Below are 18396 nucleotides of genomic sequence, written 5' to 3'. Positions count from 1 at the left end.
GATATGGGAGTGAGGGAGGAGGATGTAAGGGGGTGGAATTTTGTTTCGATTCTTGTCTGACACACACTGAAGGACAAAAAGTGTTCCCAAACATTCCACAAAGCCAGGTGTGGCTCCTGCATACAGCAGCTGCGCATTCAAACAATCTTCAAACTCATTTAAGCAAATTGTCATTTTGTAACGTGAAACCACCGCTTAAGTTGGACCGTGGCATTCCAAATGATACAGGGGATCAGTGCCAGAAGAATCAAAACTGAGAAAGCTTCCTCCTTATTGTTTCTAACTCCTCTTTGCTCGCCTTGATGTTGCCATCTTTCGACACGTTAGCTGGATGTTATTACCAAAGTATCTTCGAGGAGCCCAATTTGTCTGGGATCTCTGACGCACTGACAGCGATTTCATATACTTTTAAATGGGGAGTGACAAAATTTCAAAACGCGTCATGAATTTTTGAAAAAAGTACGCTGAATTTTACGTAATTATTGCATCTCCAGGGATGTTAGGGGAAGCATCTTTCAATTTCTGAAAGTCAGCTCATACTTCAACAGACTTCATCAGCATTGAACGCATGAGCTGGCAACCTGTTCACCAGAGCTCAGCCCATGTTCGTTTACTGAGTTTTACTGGGGCAGCGGAAATGTCGCCACCAGGTCAAAATTAGAAAGTGATGCCTGTATTGGCGTAGCTCGGTGCGGGGGGGGGTGGTATTTTGCCTGCTGTTGGCCAATTAAGAGGCTTCTGCCTACACCCCCCAACCACACTCTCTCTCTCTCACACAAACACACACACACTCACACACACACACATACACACACTCACACTCACACACACACACACTCACACACACACACGTACACACACATATACACACATACAGACACACACTCTCTCTCTCACACACACAGACACACAGACACACACACACTCTCTTTCACACACACACACACACAAACACACACACACTCTCTTTCACACACACACACACACAAACACACACTCTCTCTCACACACATAAACACACACACACACACACACACACACACACACACACACTCACTCTCACACACACACACACACACATACTCATTGTCACACACACACATACACACTCACTCTCACACACACACACCACACACACTCGCGCACACACTCACACATACACAGACACACTCACTCTTACACACACACACATGCACACACTCACTCTCACACACACACACTCACTCTTACACACACACACATACACACACTTATTGTCACACGCACACACACACATACTCATTGTCACACGCGCACACACACACACACACATATCTGGATGAAAGTCCAGGCAGCTCAGCAGCGCCACTGTTGATGGTATGCATTGCTGGGACTGCAGCTCCAGGTGCTTCAATAGCCCACCATCCTTGTAAAGGGAGAAGTGGGACAGGAGAATGCTTTAGCCTGCAGCAACCTTCCCTCTAAGCTCCTGCACTTCTGGTTCTGGAGGAAGGTCTGCACTGACAAAAATAAAATTTATCAGAGATGTTGACCAGGAGGGCCCCGACTGATCAGGGACCTTTCAAATCTCCTCGTTATTTTGTGCCTAATTTCAATCTCCCCTCAGCCTACTTGGTTCCAAAGAGAACAAAGCCCATTTATCCATTGCTAAAATGCTGCATTCCTGGCAACATCCTTGTTAGTTGACTCTTAACTTTCTACTAAAGCAGCCAAGCAAGCCAATCAATTTTAACAAACCATTACAAAGAGTCGCATCTTCACCTCATGGACTACAGCAGTTCAAGAAAGTAGCTCACCAACCCCTTTGCAAGGAAATTGGGGATTGGCAGTAAAAGCCAGCTTTACCAGTGATCACCACGTCCTGAGAATAGGCAACAGGAAAATCACACCATATAGGCACCAATATGACATGGACCAGAATACAGCCAATCTTCATATTAGCTTATTAGATGTAAATTCACAGTGACATAAATGCTGAGGAAGCCCTGAGTGAGACCCATTCTAAGTGCAATTATTGCACAAACAAAAACAGATGTTACTGGAAAAGCTCAGCAGGTCTGGCAGCATCTGTGAAGAGAAATCAGAGTTAACGTTTTGGGTCCAGTGACCCTTCCTCAGAACTAGGAAAATGTCAGTTTATATGAAGGAGATACGGTGGGGCGAGGGGTAAGGAGTAAACGATAGGTGGGGAAAGAGCCTAAAGAGAGAGAGAGAGGAGGAGAGTTGGACAGACAAATTGTGGTTAACCGTCTGGCCAAGAGAGTGAATGGCTGTTAATAGGGACTGTTAGTGGCTAACAATAGGTAGTTGTAATGGCAGACTATGTGATAAAAAAAGGCCTGGTGTATGGGGTTGGGGACTAGGATTTGGGAGAGCAACTATTTCACACTTTGAGTGTAGTGCATTTTGCCATCTCATGCAGAAATTGGAGATCCTGGTAAACCAAAAACAGGAACAGATTCTTGATCCAAAATGGGCAACATTGGGTTCACATCAAATTATGGAAGTAACACAATACAAGTTTTACAATATGGCTGTTTAACTCAATGTTGCCACACAGTCTTGATCTGTGAAGTGAATAGGAATACGTAAATGCTTGGGTGTGCTCTATATGCCAAGCTCTTAATTCCCATCACACTGTTCTGCGCAGTCATTAAGCTGATGTTAATCATTAACAAAAACAAATAATTGCTGGAAAAAACACAGCAGGTCTGGCAGCACCTGTGGAGAGAAAAACAGAGTTAATATTTCAGGTTGATCATCTTTCATCAGAACTGAAAGAAGTTAGAGATGGAACACGTTTTAATCAAGTACAGAGATAGAAAAAGGAAAGGGGAAGAAAGACATAGTCTGTGAAATGCTAGAAGACAGGAGCAGGAAAAATCACAAAAGGGATGACAGTGCTGGGCAATAGAAGATGGTAGTTGATCAGATAAATAAACACAGTGAAAATGTAGTAGGGAAAATGACAAAAGTAGAACTGTTAGCAGCTCGTGCTATTTCAAAATCAAATGGGAGCAGTGATTACAATCTGAGACTGGGAGCAGTGATTACAATCTGAGACTGGGAGCAGTGATTACAATCTGAGACTGGGAGCAGTGATTACAATCTGAAATTGGGAACATTGATTATAATCTGAAATTGGGAACATTGATTATAATCTGCAATTGGGAATGATGAGTACAATCTGAAATTAGGTACAGTGATTACAATTTGAAATTAGTAGCAGTGATTCCAATCTTTAATTGGGTGTAGTGATTACAATCTGAAATCGGGAGCCGTGATTACAATATGAAATTGTTAAAATCAGTGCTGAGGCAGGAGGTTGTAAGATGCTTAATTGATAAATAATGTGCTACTCCTTAAATTTGTTTTCAGCATCATTAAATACAGTGTAGAGGACAGAGGACAGAGGGGCCAGAGGGTGAGAAGAATTGAGAATTATAAAAGCAAGTGACTCAGCTGTGGTGGAAGATGAAGTCATGGGAAACCTTGTTGTAACTCTGAAAGAAAGGTGAGGTTTGGGTTTAAATACCTCGCTGTCATTTCAGGTTTTCTGACAGTGTGAAGCCAAAACTGCTGTGAAAAGCTGGAAACTCGTCCTGGGAATGTAGCCTCTTTTTAAGATTCTGTTAAAATTTCAGTGATTCTAAAATTCAGTTCAAGTCTCAAATTGAATGCATGCATTGTATATCATAAAGCCAGCATGAAATATGAAAGTCAAGACTTAAGAGAAACCTTAGCTAAATATCTGGGTGGTAAATACCGTAACTTGTTGGACTGTACTTTCTATTATGCTGAGATCATGGTGAAATATATCCATCTGTCTTCCTCATGTATTTCAAAAGTATATACTGACTTATGTGATATCAAACTGGTTAAATTAGGAATAATACAAAATAGAAGACAATCTATCAGCTTTAGAGATAACAAAAGTGTAGAGCTGGATGAACACAGCAGGCCAAGCAGCATCAGAAAAGGGTCTAGAACCGAAACGTCAGCTTTCCTGCTCCTCTGATGCTGCTTGTCCTGCTGTGTTCATCCAGCTCTACACCTTGTTATCTCAGATTCTCCAGCATCAGCATTTCCTACTATCAGTGTATCAGCATTGTTTTGATATTCTTTGATGAGGTGTCATTGATAAGTCCAGCATTTGATACCGATACCTCATTGCCCTTGGACAGAGTGGCTTGCTAGGCCACTTCAGAGTTAAGGGTCAATAAGATTGCTGTGGGTTTGGAGTCATGTGTAGAGCAGACCAGGTAAGGATGGCAGATTTCCTTCCTGCAAATGGTATGAGAGAACAAATGGGTTTTTAATTACGTTCTTGATAGTTCCATAGTCGCTATTACTTAGATCAGCTTTCAATTCTAGAATTGAATTTAACCTCAACTTTAGCAGATGCAGTGGTAGGATTTGAACCCACATCCCCAATGTACTAACCTGGGCTTCTGGTTTAAGCAGGCCAGTGAAATTTAGTGTGTGTGTGAACCACACAATTTAGTTTTCATTAAATACAAAGGAATTTATTAAAAACATTCGCAACACTGAGATGGGTGTAATTTCCTCAATTTTATTAATTAAAAATATCTGTACCCAAACGCACTGGAGATGGTTGCTTTGAGGAACAATTTATTTCTTATTTTTGGACAGTGATCATTGGTTGTAACATTTTCAGACATAACAGGCTGAGTAAGATTCTTGGAAAAATTGACTTCAAGTGACTAAAATATTCCAATCTTCCAAAAGAGATGAATTACATTGAATTTACGACATTGCACCAGGTCATTTGACCCAAATGGTCCATGCCAGAATTTATGCGCTATGTAGAGCTCCTCACACCCTATGTCGGCATAAACATCTATTCCCCTTGCTCTCTCTTTTTTTAATTCATTCATGGGATCTGGGCATCGCTGGCTGGGCCCACACTTGTGGTCCATCCCTAGTTACCCTGGAGGGGGTGATGGTGAGCTGTCTTCTTCACCTACTGCAGTTCATGTGTTGTAGGTACACTCACAGTGCTGCTATGGGGAGAGTTCTCAGAATTTGACACGTTCTAGTTTCCTTTAGAATGTATTAATGCTATTCTCCCCAACCAGTCCATTCTGACCACTCACTGGAAAATGAAGTTTCTTCTGAAATCCCTATTGGATCTTTTAGTGAATATTTTAAATTTATGATCCCTAGTTTTGGACTCAAGATATGTTAGCACCGGAAGCAATATTATTCACTCTTAAATACTGGGTCATGTTCAAAGAAGTTTCACATTTCATGGCCACCCACTCTCTCCACAGTTAATAGGCCATTAAAAATAACAGAGAGGAGCTGTGTTGAAGTTGATCAGCGAACTATCAAGGAATAATTCCTGAAAACCTTGGAGTGAGGCGCACATGTGGGCTGGAAATGAGGAACAAGAGGTCTTGCTACAGCTTAGGGTTGATGCTAATCACTTTTGTCTTTTCTTTGCCTTCATGTCATCCACTCAATCAAATTTTAGGCTTTTAGAGGGCTTGCACGGGCTAATTGTGGATGAGTTTGAAGTTATTTACTTTGATCGACAAAGCAGAAAGATAAAATATTTCCAAAATAGTGAGAGGTTGGGAATTTGCAGGTGTCCAAAGGAAATCTGATGTCCTTGTTCACGAGTCTCTAAGGATTTGCATGCAGGTACAGCAAGTAACAAGGAAGGAAATGATATGTTTGCCTTGATTGCAAAGGGATTGGAGTACAGGAATAAAATTGTCTTGCTGCAGCTGTACAGAGATTTGGTGAGGGCACTTCTGCAGTACTGTCTTCAATTTGGTCTCCTTATTGAAGGATGAATATATTTACCATGAAAAGAATGCAATGAAAGTTCACCAGATTAATTCTTGGAATGGTGAGATTGACCTATGAGAACACATAGAGGAGACTGGGTCCATATTCCATGGAGTTTTGAACAACATGTGACCTTGTTGAAAGTTACAAAAGTTTTGCATGATGTAACAGGGTGGATATAGGTATTTCTCCAGCAATGTGTCAAAATCCGGGTATGTAATCTCAGAATAAGGATCAGGTCATTTAAGATTGCGATAAGTAGGAATTTCTGCTTTCAGAAGGGGGTGAATCTTTAGAATTTTCCACCCCAGAGGTCTGTGGAGGGTCAATCACTGAATATGGTTCAGACAGAAACCAATAGATTTTTATAGATTCATGATAATAATTGAATGTGGAGATATTGGAGAAGAGCAGTATTGAGGCAGATGATCAGCCATGATCCAAGTGAGTTGTGGAGCAAGTTTGAAGGGCTGAGGGGTCTCTATTCTGTTCCTGACACTTGATACTGCTCTTTCCATTGAAAGGTATAAGCTCCCATTTGTGAAGTAATAAGAGTTTAAGTAGGGTGGGAGTTAAATGTGAAGATCAGCGGATCCAACAGGCTTACTAATAGATTGTCATTTTCCAAAACTTAACCAATGCCCACCCACCCATAGTTTGCTCATTGCTAATCCCTCCCATTGGAACTTGACCTGACATCTCATTCTGGTTCACACTGACTGACTGCAGACAGGAGATCAAGTGGTCAAATTGAAGGACACAAGCCTTAAAGATCTCATTACAAACAAGGCAGTCAGTGTAACATTTTTTTAAAAGGCATAATAAAAGACAGCTACCTCAAAAATACACACATGACGCTTGCTCCCACAGTTTATATGTCAGTACAAAGCAAAGATGTAACTGAATTTTATCAGCTGGAAGCCAAGTACTCTGCCTTCAGCACCTCCAAAATACAATCCAGAGATCAGTCCAGTCTTTCAAATCTGACTTCTTCCCCATCTATCCAAACCCCAGCATTCTCTTCCCTGAACATCTCTGACTCTCTAACCCGCTCTTTCTTAAAGATACTTTTAAAAATCTCCTTCTTTGACCAGGATTCTGGTCATATATCCTAATATCTCTATAGGTGGCTCAGTGTTAAACTTTGCTGGATCATGATCCTGCGATGTGCACTACTCCACTGAAGGCACTACATAAATGCATGTTGTTGTTGCCCTGAACTAGAGTCAGGGCATGTGATTGCAGAGTCAAGCAGAGCTAAGTAGCTTTGGGATCCATAGAAAAGATAACCTGCATGCAATAAATATCATATAGCCTTTGCAAATGAAACAGCTACCTGGAACAGACACAACACTAACCTCAACTTCTCTGCATAAAGATGTTTTTAAGCATTATCTCTTAAGCAAAGACAGTCCCTGTCAACACTGCTAACTCCCATATTGTCTCACAACCAGTAAAGGTTCATAAATTAAGTAACATTCTTCATCAAACTAATAGAAAAATAAGAACAACGAGGACTTTTCAGGCAACTTCTGGAGCTTGTCAATTCCAATGCACTGGCTTTTTCCATTAAAATGCAACAGAACACAAAACCCTTCAGATTTCAACACCACTTCAGAAACCAACCCCAGGTACCTGCTCTCTAGGGCTATATGCCAATTTTGCTATTTTTTACTACCAGGCTTTCTGTTAGTGGAACAGGCGAGTCCACAAATCACTGACCATAAATGTCTTTATTAGTAGATAAATAATGTCCCCTCAAGAGTCAGATTTATTTTTCCCCTTCAAAAATTTCCCATAATTATGCCAAGACCCCATATTTCACAACTTTGAAGTACTTTCATTTAAAATATGCAAGGGCCCAATCTGAGATTTCATTGGCGCAGTATGAATATCTGGAAATTATATTATGTTGAAGACACTTTTCTTTGGTTCTACAGTTTAAATGGCCCTTTATGTTTGGTGAGCTTGCAGATTTGGTGACACAGTATAAATAACTCACCACATTCTTGGGAAACAACGTTACAGAAACAAACCTTTCCTGACTTCTTTATAATATAATTATTTCTGAAGAAATGGCACAACTCCGATCACATTGTTAGAGCTCTACAAATGCCTTGTGCAATTTTGTCTGATAAGTGCCTTGGAACATTTTTCTACTTTAAAGGTGGTACATTATATGTAAGTTAGTGTAATCCACTTCTGAGTATTGATATTCTTGTAAAAATTAAAGTTATTTTACATCATTTCTTAAGTCTGTAAGTGGCATATTAAATATGTCCGCTGGTACAAATAATTGACTGCCTGAAATATATGTCCCACAGAAAAAAAACCTTTGATAGGCTGCAATGTTAATCGTAAGGACTCAAGAAACAGCAGCAAGAATAGGACATTCGGCCCTTCCCAATCATTCAGTAAAGGAGACAGTGCAGTAGTGATAATACCACTGGACCAATAATACAAAGGCCTAGGCTAAAGCCCTGGGGATGTGGATTCAAATCCATAGAATTTAAATTCAATAAAGAAACCAAAAATAAAAGCTAAACTCAATGATGGTGACCATGATAGCTATTGTCAATTGTCATAACAACCCGCCTGATTCACTAATGCCCTTTAAGCAAGGAAATATTCCAAGTTTACCCCCCTACATGTGACTCCAGACTTACAACAATGAGCTTAACTCCTAATTGTTCTCTGAAATGACCTCACAAGCCATTCGGTTCAAGAACAATTTGAGTTGGGCAACAAATGCTGGCCCTGCAGTGATGCGCATATCTGACATGAAAAGACATCTTTTTAGAAAACATCCCTGATCTTCTATCTTAGCTCCATCTTTCCAGAGTACCTCCGTATTCCTGTATTTTCTTACTTTCCAAACCTTAAGAGTACAACCTGTTTTGAATATCTGAGCATCCATTATAGACTCTCTGGATTAATGCAATGTAAGGTGTGTGATATAATATATATATAATTTCTTTATGAATATAAATTTATATATAAATATACATTCTTAACATTTATTTTTGAATTTCTGTACTTTGAATTAGTGGCATATGGGTTTTCTGTGTGTTTGAAGAGGTTAAATGATTAATTTGTAAGTATGTCTGTAGCCATGGTGATTTCTTTTAAAACACAGCATTAAAGAGAGACTTCCTTGTGGATAATAGGGTTTTGTTTACATTGGGAAAACTTATGAGCCAACAAGTGAAACAGTGCAGTGCATTAAGCTTTCAAATGGAATATTCTGGAAGTTTGGGTGGGTGAGATTAGAGTAAAAACATATATAACTTGGTTAAAAAAGAGGCTTTTTGTATCCATCGGGCAGTTGGCAGAAGTTTTGTTTGATGTTGGATGTGTAAAATATTTGCTCCTGAAGAAAAAAGGATGCAGTTTCAGAAAGATTCAGGAAGAGGTTACCTCAGTTTAATGAGTTCATTTTATAAATTTCAGACCAAAAATGTTTAGTTAAAACTCTGAAGGGGTTACTTGAAGCTGAGAAAGTCCAAGTTCAGTTGAACAAAGGACTCAATAAAAGGCCGATAGTTTCTATAGATGGGAAATGGAATCTACAGTCAAATTAATTCCTTTGGATGTGAAAAAGACTGAAATTCTCTCCGATATAAAGGAATGCTTTTGGGATTAATATCAGTGCCTTTGACCATGGGTCTTGAAATCTTTAAATCTTTTGTTTTATGAATAGCTCAGTTTATTCTATTTTATCTTCAATTCTTCCGTTTTATTGTTATACCCAAATCTGCAGGATTGCAGGCTCGTGTTTCAGTGGTAGACAACCTCATTAAAGCAAAAACAAACATGATCTATCAAGCCAGATTTCAGTTTGTCCAGCAATAACACCAGCTGGGATTAAAATATGCAGAATTCCAAAGATTCACACCCTGCGCTCGTACGTAACCCTAAACAGTCTGCCCTGTGCACTGAGCTGGTGACTCCATGGTCTAGATTCTTCACGCATGGGATATATCCTGTCAGCATCTCTGCCCAGCCAAGCCTCTTCAGAATTACAGCTCTATAATTTTAACTGCTGCAGTTTTATTTCACACCTAGCTGGTTAATTAGGCACCAATAAGAAAATAAAGCCAGAAGCATTCATAACACTGAGAAGGAAAAGTTAAATGTATCCATTAGAATCAGTCTGCATGATCTTGCCAATGGCTGTGCGATGGAAGATATAGATGGTGCTGAATTCCTAAAGTACTGTAAATGGTTATAGTATTGGCAAGAGATTGAACAGGAAACTGGTGGCTCCACCTTGTGGTCAGCCTTCTGAGGTTGGACAAGAGGATTCCGGGACAGGGGTGGTGCTATGGTGTGTGCTCACAAGCAGTAGGACCTTTGCCATCTCAAAAATTGAGATTTTGCTGTCATGTCCAATGTAAAACAAAACCTACAGATGAGATATGGGTATTTTGATGAAGTGGAAAGAGATGGTGCTCAATACGATGAAGCAGCCTCTAACTCAGTCAAACTGAATGCTCAGTAACATAGCCACAGCCGTGATCACACATCAGTTTCTGTCTGTGGGAGCTTGGTCTGTGTGCAAATTGGTTTCTGACCTTTCTACATTCCAATCGTATGTACACTTTTGTTGGCTGCAAATAGAAATATTTTGTTGGCTGCAAATCACTTTGAGGTGAGAGGTGATATATCAATGCAAATTCTTTCTCTCTGACCATGGACATGGGCATTGAAAAGGGAAATCTGTTCAGGAATAAATAGATGCCTGACCTTTACTCACTCATATCCCATCTCTTACATTAATCAGATAGCCAAAAAAATGTCAGAAATGTGTTATGTATCACTTTAATGTTAATATAAGTATATGCAATCCTCACCAATTCTCTGCTCCATCCCATGGGTCTAGACATGCAAATATGTCATGACATGGTAATTCCCAGGACCATAATAAATTGTCGTGAAATTATTATGGTTTATGACCTTATGATGGAGGGACAGTCATCTCACCTCCAGGACATCTATGCAGGAATTCCTCAGGGTAGTATCCTAGTCCCGACCGTCTTCAGCTCCTTCATAAATTACTTTCTCTCCATCATAAGGTCGAAAGTGGAGATGTTTGCCGATGATTGCACAATATTCAGCACCATTCGTGACTCCTCAGATACCGATGCAGTTCATGTTTTAATATAAACCCTGTACAACAACCAAACATGGGCTGGCAAGTGCCAAGTAACATTCACCCCACACAAGTGCCAGGCAATGACCATCTCTAACAAGAGAGAATGTAACTACCATTACCATGACATTCAATGGCAAAATGATTGCTGAATCCCCCAGTATGAACATCCTGGAGATTACCATTGACCAGAAAGTAAACTGGATTAGCCTTATTAATATTGTGGTGGCAAAACAGGATGTTAGAGACTAGGAACTTCAACAGCAAGTAACTCGCCACTTGTTTCCCCATATCCTGCCCATTGTCTACAAGGCTCAAGTCAAGAGTGTGCTGAAGTACTCCCCACTTGCCCGGATGAACGCAGCTCCAACACCACTCAAGAAGTTCAATACCATCCAGGATAAAGCAGCCTGCTGGACTGGCACCACATCCACAAATGTGTATTGTCTACAAGATGCACTGCAGAAATTCATCAAAGGTCCACTGACCGCACCATCCAAACCCACAAACCCTTCCATCTAGAAGGACAAGGACAGCAGATACATGGGAACATCACCCCCTGCAAGTTTCCCTCCAAGCCACTCCCCATCCTGACTTGGAAATATATCGCAGTTCCTGCAGTATCAATGAGTCAAAAATCCCCAAATTCCCTCCCTAGTGGCAGTGTGAGTCTAACTACATCAAATGGCTCCAGAAGGGAGCTTACCACCACCTTCTTAAGAGTGCCCAGGGATGAGTAATAAATGTTGGCCCAGTCAGTGATGCCCACATCCCTGAGGGAATAATATTAAAAAGTTAGCCTTCAGTAGGACTGAGACAGCAAACAGACTGGGATAAATCAAAGTGAGCAATGCACGAAGAAAATAATCTTTCTGGAAGCAAGACTCTGTCAGGAGCTAACTACTGAGGTGGAGTTGGCCTCAGAGGGACAGCTTACTTTTACTGAGAGCTGGGGCAAAATCTTCAGAACTCACTGAGGTCAACAACAGAGCCAGACAGTGCCCAAAAATCACAAGATTGTTCTGATGGCTTCACCAGCTGCTCCTTGATTTCAACACTTTTAGTTGACGTGGGTTCAGGGATCCTGAAGACCCCTCCATGATGTGGGCAGACAGCTTGGCTCATTGTGAACCTTGCTATCGCTTGGTTTAGGATCCTCCAGTATTCTGAAGTGACAGAGGGCCAAATCGCTGCTTACAGGTACAGGAGTCCCAGCAGGAATCCCTCACAACTTGCCTAGGTGAGGGTATAGACAAGGGCTACTGTGTAGAGGGGGCACCCTACTGCAATAGGGGTGAGTTTGTATTGTCAAGTGACAATCCTTAAGAAGCGGCTGGGAGGGTACCAGCTTGTTGAAGCATCCATTGCTTCCTACCTACTGCAGCCGGTGCTCCTCTGAGACTGGCAGGTCTTAACTTGACCCTTCAGCTACCAGAGGGCCACCTATTGAATTTAATTGGGCAGAGATCCCAAATGCCGTGCCGAATATGGTAGCCCCCTAGTCAGAATACCAAGGCAGTAAATTCTATCACCTCCCCAACCACTCCACTGCCCGGGCTCCAGGAATAATCCTGTGTCCTGGAGTTCAATCCAGGCAAATGGAGTTCAATCCAGGCAAATGCGAGGTGATGCATTTTGGAAGATCCAATTCAAAAGCGAACTATACGGTAAATGGAAATGCCCTGGGGAAAATTGATGCACAGAGAGATCTGGGTGCTCAGGTCCATTGTATCCTGAAGGTGGCAACGCAGGTGGATAGAGTGGTCAAGAAGGCATACGGCATGCTTTCATTCATCAGATGGGGTATTGAGTACAAGAGTTGGCAGGTCATGTTACAGTTGTATAGGACTTTGGTTCGACCACATTTGGAATACTGCGTACAGTTCTGGTCGCCACATTACCAAAAGGGTGTGGATGCTTTGGAGAGGGTGCAGAGGAGGTTCACCAGGATGTTGCCTGGTAGGGAGGGCGCTAGCTATGAAGAGAGGTTGAGTAGATTAGGATTATTTACATTAGAAAGACGGAGGTTGAGGGGGACCTGATTGAGGTCTACAAAATCATGAGAGATATAGACAGGGTGGATAGCAAGAAGCTTTTTCCCAGAGTGGGGGACTCAATTACTAGGGGTCACGATTTCAAGGTGAGAGGGGAAAAGTCTAAGGGAGATATGTGTGGAAAGTTCTTTACGCAGAGGGTGGTGGGTGCCTGGAACGCGTTGCCAGCGGAGGTGGTAGAGGCAGGCACGATAGCGTCATTTAAGATGTATCTAGAGAGATACATGAATGGGCAGGGAGCAGAGGGATACAGATCCTTGGAAAATAGGCGACAGGTTTAGATAGAGGATCTGGATCGGCACAGGCTTGGAAGGCCAAAGGGCCTGTTCCTGGGCTGTAATTTTCTTTGTTCTTTGTTTGTTCTTTGTCCTGTCACTGAATCAAAAATTCAATTCTTTGTCATGGGGAACGGCAATCTGCATTTGGAGGAAGCCTGTTCCGTTCAGGACTTTAGCTAAAGTCTCAATTATTTGGGGGAAAAGCAGCAAGGGGCACTCACCATCCTGGAGTTGGGAGGTTGAAGGGGTTTGCAGGAACAAAAGAGCTTTCACTGTGAGTCTGGCCTCAGCTGGGATAGTGGCATCTTGTCTTGGTGAGAACCCTTGGCAATGCAAGTAACTGAATGCATTTGTGTGTATGTACAAACTGACTGAAGAGTGCAGCTAGAGTCTTAAGCAGTGCCCCTTGAAGGAGAGTGAACTTTTTTAAAGCAAAGCTTCTCACAACAATAAGTATCCTGCAGGCCAACCTTATGGAATCATTAGGCACAAAGGTTCTTTAGATGTAAAATAACATAGAAGCTATTGATGGAAAGCACCTCTGGGATATGTGTTAGTTACATCAAATATTAATATCCTGGGGTTTCATTTGAAACAGATGTTGGAGTTAACAACATACGTCATACAAAAAGTTGTAAAAGCCATTCAAAACCAGCAATGAGAAGTCTGTCCTCGAAGTACCCACAAACTGGAGCAGAGTTTCCAGATTTACTTGAGGGTAGTGAGAGCTGGAAAACATGTCTTTAATTGCTCAAGTGATAAACTCCTGATGTTCACTGCATAGCAAAAGGCTGGAACTGCTGAGCAGACAGCAAGTGAGAATAAAGTAGGTTGTTCATCCATGCAAATGAAAATTACGGTGCTATTCTGAAAGTCTGTCTCTTGTCACCTTCGGCCTCATTTGAGAAAAAAGTCTTTTGCACCTGGAGTGTAGCAGATGATGTCAACCTAAGCCAGGCACTGTTCGAAGATAGTCGCTGGTTCCTGATGTCTACTGGTCACAAAGCTCTCTTCCAGACTGGCAAAGGGGATTCCACCCTTTCTCCTTACCATACCACTTTTACATCACCTTTCGACCACACACATCCCACCAGCACACACGCCAACCACACCCCTACCCCGCACCACCCACCTCATTCCCACCACCACCCTACATGGGGGCAAATCCTCCTCTTTATCCCAGGAAAACTCTGGAAGGAAGGAAAGCAGATGACTTATGCCAGTGTCATGGTTATATAGGGCAAGGCTTCCTCATTTTGTGGAGTAACAGAGGTCCACGGCAGTTTTAATATTTCTCGCAGTTGTATTTACACTATTTTAAAAAAAAGCATTCCAGCAGCGTGTGAGGGGAGGGGAGGAGTTACAATGCGGTGAATCATCAAGAAATGTCTTTCTTTAATGTGCTCGTGTGTTAAATACTTCCCTCCCTTTTATTCCTGAAGCGGGGAATGTGACATTGCTGTGTGAAGTCAGGGAATACCTGTGTCAGAGCCTGTTTCCTGTGGTTTGTTTCTAACTCCATCATTGGACATTAAATTTTAGTGTGTAGATCAAGGTAAAACTATTTTACGCTTTGTTCTTGCAGTCACAACAAAAAAATCTTTTGAGACTCTCGTTGCACCTCTGTCAGAAGTCACTGTGTTTGACACCCCTGTCCCAGACTGGTCTTCTTACCAAGCTGCCCAAGCACACATCTGGAACAGATGGCACTTGGACTCAGGCCTCCTGGCCCAGAAATGCCCACGTAGCATTTATCTGAAGAGAATTAATTTCAGCTGTGGGCAGTTTTTCATTTGTCCGAGCAACTTCCTGGATGTGCTCATCAATAAAGCCTTGATTTGAAAGTTCCCTCTGCGGTCTCCCTTGGCAACAGCCCCATTCCTAACTCTGTGACCTCCCACATGACCCCCACCATGATCCTCCTGTTCTAGCCTCTTGTGCATCCTTGATTTAAATCACTCTCCCCACTGGTGGGCGTGACTTCAGTTGCCTGGACCCCAATCTCTGACCTTGCCTCTCTGAACCTCTTTAGTAAATTTTATTGGAGTTAAATCTGCCCTATGACATTCCTGGTGCTGTGGTCTCAGTATAAGTTTAATCTATGAACCTGAATTTGTTACTGTAGCTGTGACTTCTGGTGCACATTCGCTATGGCACCAGTGGCAGGAGTGAAGCATTCCTTTCTTCAGTTCCATCATTCCTAGTTCGATCCTTTGCGTCACTATTTTAAAGGTTTCTTTGCCATTCGCCAGCAGGGACTGTTAACCTCACTCACAGAACTCCAAAAACAGTCACGTCACAACCAACATTTAAATGGTCCCTTCCTGTGCAGACCCTTGTTCTCTAAGGACTTTGTAATTGCTTCTATCCTGTGTGGTTCTGGCTTCCTGAAGTAACAGATGAGTTGTTCAGATGATCGAAAATCTGCAAAAACAACACTTCTCCTTTGGGGGCCCTAGCATTCTGCCTGAGGATTGAACTGTTCAAACACTTTAACAGTGGAGCTGTCGAAGGGTAGCATTTCTTAATGTTGCTATTGATTAATAGCTCGGGCAGTGTTTTTCTGATACAAAGCACAAGTGCATAGTTTTGCGGTGCCTATAACCTTTCCCGTCTCCTGTCGCGAACTTACAGGACACTGAGAGGCCTGGACAGAGCGAACGTGGAGAAGATGCTTCCACTACTAGGTGAGACTAGGGCTCAAGGGCACAACCTCAGACTGAAGGGACAACTCTTAAGAACTGATATGAGGAGGAATTTCTTCAGGCAGAGGGTGGTGAATCTGTGGACCTTATTGCTGCGGAGGGCTATGAGGCCAAATTAGTGAGTGTATTTAAGACAGAGACAAATAGGTTCCTGATTAGTAAGGGGACCAGGAGAATGGAGGTTGAGAAACATATCAGCCATGATCGAATGGTGGAGCAGACTTGATGGGCCAAATGGCCTAATTCTGCTCCTATATGTTATGGTCTTATGGATCAAGTAGTGGTCCTTTTTGCACCATCTGAAGTGGCAAGTCTATATTCCCTTGACTGGGGAGAGTTTCAAAATTGATAATTGAGTCCGGATCCTGGCAGCAATACACACAGGCTTTTCAAATGGAGGTGAGCACATGGTCATTCGCAACAGGAATCCCATCTGAGCTTTCCTTCTTTAGCCAGAGGCTTTGAGGTTAATGTAGTACCTCAACTTGCAGAACAGAGATCTTGGGGTTTTGGGGTATGAGTTTGGTGGGGAGATGTATCATTGTTCAAATCACTGAGATATCAAGATAGCAAGGGATATGGTAATAATGCGGGAAAATAGGATTTGGGTAGATATACTCTAGTTGAATGATGGGGTAGGCTTGACGGTTACATTGACCTAATGCTGCTCCTATGTTCCAAAAGTATTTAGAAATTACCCCTGATGTGGAGCACGGTAGATTTACTTATGAGAGGTCTGTATCCAGAACATTCTCACTCAAATTGCTAATCACAGACAAATATTATAGCCTTTCTACAATGTCAGGGAACCCAACGCATAAACCGATTGGAACTGTCAGTGCCGTCAAAGGACTTAGAATACAAATGTTTGGTTTCATACGACTACTTGAAGGAGTTTCAACATATTTTTTCTTTTAGCATTTAGAGATTTTTTTAAAATTCTCAATAGCCACATCACTTTCTGATGTGTCACAATGGCTGCTGAGGTTTTCCCATAGTGGATAGTAGGTGATATGGCATAGAGGAAGTAGGAGCAAGAGTGAGGGATGGGTCATGAGTGGGCATGAGTTGGCATGGGGCTAGAAATGTCCAGAGTGGTGGGTACAGAGGCACATAGGTTAGCATAGCGAATGTGAGGAATCATGGTTAAATAGGTTAGTAGGGAACTTCTACAGCCTTTGGGGATGTGTAGGGGGCATACGGTGGCTTGGAGGGCATGGGATGCAAGAGGTAGCAAGGACAGGGTATCAGGTGTATGTAGGGCATGGATAAAGGGAATGCAATGGGTGAGGACAGAAGGGATTTTCTTTTGTTTTGTTAATTAAACTGCAATATATAACAGAGTGGGGAGGCAAATCTTCCACCTTGTCCACATCTGCACCCAGCAACCTCTACTCTCATTTTACAATTGCCCAGTCTACCTCTCAGGGAACCACATCAGCTGTTTAAGGCTGATGTTTCCCAGGTGGTATTTGCGGGGCTGGGGAATGTCCCATCTCTTTGCTCTCGATCCAGTGATCAAAGCTTCCCAATCTTTCACCATTTGGGAACTATCCTGTATTTCTGTTTCTGCTCCCAAAGTGATTAACTTCACACTTTCACACATTGTATTCTATCTGCCATGTTTTTGTTTTCTCCACCCACTCAGTCTGTTTAAATGCCCCTGAAAGTCTTTTTGCATCTACTTTGCAACCTGTTTGCTCAACAAGTTTTGTCTCATCAGCAAAATTGGAAATATTACATTTGGTCTCACACCCAAATCATTGATATAGATTTGCTTAAAAATTAAAATTCACTTCATCAGGCATCTGGACCACAAACTCAGTTGGAAATCTGCAAAGGCAGACCATTCATAGAATCCCTGCACTGTAGAAGCAGGCTATTCAGCCCGACGAGCCCATACTATTCCTCTGAAGAGCATCCCACCCAGACCTGCCCCATTACCCTATCGGGCTGCATTTCCCACGGCCAATTCACCTAGCCTGCACATGTCTGGACACTATGGGGCAAGTTAGCATGGTCTATCCACCTAACCTACACATCTTTGCACTATTGGAGGAAACTGGAGCACCTGGAGTAAACCCACACAGACACAGGAAGAATGTGCAAACTCCACACAGACAGTCACCCGAGGGTGGAATCAAACTTGGGTCCCTGGTGCTGAGAGGCAGCAGAGCTAACCACTGAGCCACCATGCTGCCCTGTTTGTACTGATTCAATGCTGAGTATCTCAGAAGATTAGAGATGTAAGATCACCCAAGATAGGATGCTCGCCTTTTTTAACACTGATGATCTGGCTGGTACAGGTGGACTCTACACCATCATGGAATCTGCTCTCTTACATTCACATCTCCCTGCGCACCTTAAGCAAAGTCACTGAACAATTGACA

Source organism: Rhincodon typus, chromosome 1, assembly GCF_021869965.1.
Source record: "Rhincodon typus isolate 14 chromosome 1, sRhiTyp1.1, whole genome shotgun sequence".
NCBI classification, from domain to species: domain Eukaryota; kingdom Metazoa; phylum Chordata; class Chondrichthyes; order Orectolobiformes; family Rhincodontidae; genus Rhincodon; species Rhincodon typus.
The sequence above is the reverse complement of the archived record's forward strand: the minus strand, read 5'-3'. Positions refer to the sequence as shown.